The sequence below is a fragment of the Mesocricetus auratus genome, unplaced genomic scaffold, assembly GCF_017639785.1.
Source record: "Mesocricetus auratus isolate SY011 unplaced genomic scaffold, BCM_Maur_2.0 Super-Scaffold_4256, whole genome shotgun sequence".
Classification (NCBI taxonomy): Eukaryota; Metazoa; Chordata; class Mammalia; order Rodentia; family Cricetidae; genus Mesocricetus; species Mesocricetus auratus.
In genome coordinates, this window is record NW_024429182.1 from 94471972 (window position 1) to 94476382 (window position 4411).

A 4411-nucleotide genomic window follows, 5' to 3' on the forward strand; every position below is an offset into this window, starting at 1 on the left:
GATTCTGGGATCTGTCATCAAGTGTATTCCACGATGTTTTAGATATATATAATTATTATTTGATTATCACATTTTTTGAGAAGATAATTATTGTGGGGCTGCATTGGTCTCTAATCAAGTATGCAAAATCATGATTTTTCCATTTTAAAGTGAATGATAGTGTTGACAATGATACCAATAAACTTAGCCTTGTGCTGTATTGTGATATATAAGTAATAGAATGTTTCTAGGAACTTATATTGCTTCTGGCATGTAAGTGATATCCACTATGGTTCCTATCTGTTTCCTTCTCAATGTGATCAGTGTGAATGTAATAAAGGATTGTTGAGGTTGGGTACCAGAGTCTGGCATGATGGCTTTGATGCAATCCCAACACTCAGGTGGCAGAGAGAGGAAGATTGCTGTGCATCTGAGGCCAGGCTCAGTTACAGAGTAAGACCCTGCTTTGTTTTGTTTAGCTTTTAAAGAGGAATATGGTAGGTTTTAGATGAGGTAAGTGGTACATGGGGACACTGAGAGGGATTACTGGGGAATAAGGAGTTTATTTGAGCATTCACACTGTTGTAAATAGACAGATACAGAGAATATAGCATAGTGGGTAGTCCTAGGCGAGTTCAGGCCCCAATATCAGAAAGGAATTGAGGGATGTCTGGATGACATCAGAGGCCCTATGGTAGAAGAACAAGACTTTTCTTACATGCTTTTAGCATGTTCACAGCAGAAGCCTGCAGCCAGGCTCTCTGATTTCAGACAGGAGGCAAGACAGACATGTGACACAGGACAGGTCACTCTATCATAAATACTTACGTTAATGTGGTACCCGCAAGGCAGCCACTGGGGACTCATTTTGAATAGAGCTCCATTATGTCTCTATCTGTGACAGTAGAAAGGCAGTTACAGGGCAGCATTTAGATGTGAGATTCTAGCATTACATGCAGGCAAAGTGTGCACCAGCTACTCAAAAACATCACCATGCTGTGTTTTAAGAATTAGAATGCCTGGGACTGGAGAGATGGTTTATCAGTAAGGAGCACTGACTACTCTTCCAGAGGATCTGGTTCAATTCCCAACACCCACACGGCAGCTCACTGTCTATAACTCCAAAATTTGGCATCCTCACACAGACATACTCGCAGGCAAACCTCAAAGAAAATAAAAATAAATAAATTACTTTAAGAGAAAAATTTAATACCTGTAACAAAAAAATCACAGATGATTTTACTTTTGTCAAATCATTAATTCATTCAAGAAAGGCAATGTTCTAAGTCTCCAATTTTCTTTTTGCTTAATATTTCTTCCATAATTGTACTTCATGGGAAAGCCTTTCCTCTGATTGAAATAAATGCACAGTTAGAATCACACACATTTGTGGCACCACTCAAGAGCAGTGTGGCTAGTGTTGTATTCTTCTGGTCACCTTCATTCTTTTTGCTGGGATTACAGGCTAATGACAGACTGAAGCACAAAGTCAAATCTTTTGCACAGAGATGGGAGAGGAGTTGTGTCTGCAGAGAAAGTTTATGGAGATCTAGATGGCTGTCTGAGCATATTATGGTTTAATTCACAGGAAGGCCTTACAAAGAAGAGGGGAGGCATTACTTAAAATCTGTAAAAGACAAAGACATGGGGCTCATTCCTCTAACACCTGTTGTTGTGTGATATTTTGATTGTGTTCTGGCAAATAAAGCTTTGGTGGAGTCAGAGGGAGGAACTAGTCACTAACTGACTATAGAGATTTAGATGACTATGGACATAGAGGAGACTGAAAATAATAAGGCAGGACTGAGAAAGAATCTCATCCCTTATAGACAGGAATGGAAGACATAGGAAGCAGCTGGAGGTTGCGCCCTATTCTCTGATCATTCAGGTTCTTACTCACTCCAATATCTTGACTCCTGATATTTTTATTTGTAAATATTAATTAGATTAACAATTCGACCTGTGCCAACAGTTTGAGGTAGTAATACTGCCAGGAATTGGCACCCTGAACACTAGTGAGTTCTAACCCAGTTTGGGATGTCAAGTAAACCTCTGCCTTGAAAACAAAACTAAACAAAAGTTGTAAAGAATTTTACATAATTATTAATAACTCAGAAGAATCAGAACATCAGAGCACTGATTGTCAACCACTGTACCCACAGCAAGAACAACAGTTCAATTTCTTGACCTCATCAAGATGTGAAGCTTGGGCTAGGGGTGTACCTCAGGGGTGGAACAATAGTCCAGCATTTACAAGGTCCTAGGTTCAATCCCTGAAGTGCAAAGACCAAATTTAATAACAGCAAAAGCCCATAGTCTCAGCACTGGGGAGGCTGCTGGAGTTAGAGCTTAGATAGAATTCAGGCTGGGGTGACTGTGTGAGCCTGTCTCTAAAGAATAAGAATAGAGGAGAAGCAGACAAGTATATTAAACAAAAATCAAGCTACAGTGTCATGTCTGCTATCACTACTTATGTCTTATATTAGTAGATAAGAGAATATAAGGAACAAATGAGACAGGAGAACAGGAGTATGTGCAGGGGAGAGGGGGGCGGTGAGACTGAAAATGGTGACTGCCCATTGTTCCCTATTGCTTACCTTACACAACTTCCTTTTTTAGAAAGATTCTCATGTATCTCAGTCTGTTGGCATGCCTCCCTTTCTGCTGCCATGCTCCCCACTGTGGTGGTCATGACCTCTAATCCTTTGAAACTGTAAGTCTCAATTCAAACACTGTCTTTATGAGGTGCCTCAGTCATGGTGTTTATCAAAGCAATAGAAGAGTAAATAAGACAGACTAAATGTATGTGCCACCACACCTGGGTTTGCACACAGCCGAGTGATGGGGGAAGTCCTTCTGTGTATATGTTGTCTTATTGGTTGATAAATAAAGCACTGTTGGCCAATAGGGAAGCAAGATAGTGGGCCTAGGAGTCAAGGAGGATTCTGGGAAGTGTAGTCAAGAATAGGAGTTGCCATGTTATCCCCGGAAGAGAGAACGCATGAGGCTGTGTCCTCAGTAAGATAAGACCTTATAAAAATATATATTAGTAATTATGGGTTAATAATTAAGTCAGAGCTAGCCATTAAGAAACCATGGCAAACAGTCAACAGTTTCATAATTAATATAGTGTCTCCCGTGTTATTTGGGGGCTAAAGCTGTGACGAGACCCAGGCAGGAATCCCGCAACTGGCAGCTCCCCCGAGGGTCAGGATCTTTTAGGATGATTATGACATGAGCCTGAACAAGTGATATAACAAGTTCCTTTTTTATTTTAATTTTTTCCATTTTACATACTAGTCATAGTTGCCCCTCCCTCTTATCCTCCTACTCCCTCTTCTCCCAATCTCCTCCTCAAAGAGGGTAAGGCCTCTCTTGGGTAGTCAACAAAGCCTGGCATATCAAGTTGAGGCAGGACCAAGTTCCTCCCCTGTGTATCAAGACTGAACAAGATACCCTACCATAGGGAATGGGCTCCAAAAAGCCAATTCATGTATATGAGATAAATCCTGGTCCCACTGCCAAGGTCCCCACAAACAAACCGAGCAACTCAACTGTAACCCACATTCTGAGTGCCTAGTTTGGTCCCATAAGGCTCCTCAGCTCTCTGTCCATAGTCCATGAGCTCCCACTAGCTCAGGGTCAGCAGTTTCTTTGGGTTTCCGCATCATGATCTTGACACCCCGTTGCTCATATAATGTTTCTCCCCATCTTTAACTGAACTCCAGGAGCTTTGCCCTGTTCTTAGCTATGGATATCTACATTTGCTTCCATCAATTAATGGATGAAGGTTCTATGGTAACAATTAGGGCAGTCATTAATATGATTACAAAGAAGCTAGTTTAGGTACCATCTCTATTCTGGATAGGAGTCTTAGCAGGGGTCATCCTTGTAGATTCTTTGGAATTTCCCTAGCACCAGGTTTCTTCCTAACCCCATAATGGTTCCCTCTATCAAGATATCAGGTATCTCTTTTCTTGCTCTCCCTCTCTGTCCCTCCCGCAATTGAACCATCCCATTCTCTCATATTTTCCTCATACTCCTCTACCCTTCATACTCCCAGTTTACCCAGGAGATCTTATCTATTTCTCCTTCATAGGGCAATTCATGCATTATTCTTAGGGTTCTCCTTGTTACCTACCTTCTCTATGGTTGCGGATTATAGCTTGATTATCTGTTACTTTATGTCTCATATCCACTTATGAGTGGATAATATCAGTCATGAGTGAGTACAACTGTGTTTTTTTTTCTGAGTATTGGTTACCTCACTCAGGATGATTTTTTTTCTATTTCCATCCATTTGCCTGCAAATTTCAGAGGTCATTGTTTTTTGTTTTTTTTTTTTTTTGACCACTGAGTAATACCCCATTGTGTAAATGTACCATATTTTTTTTTATCCATCCTTTGGTTGAGGGACATCTAGGTTGTTTCC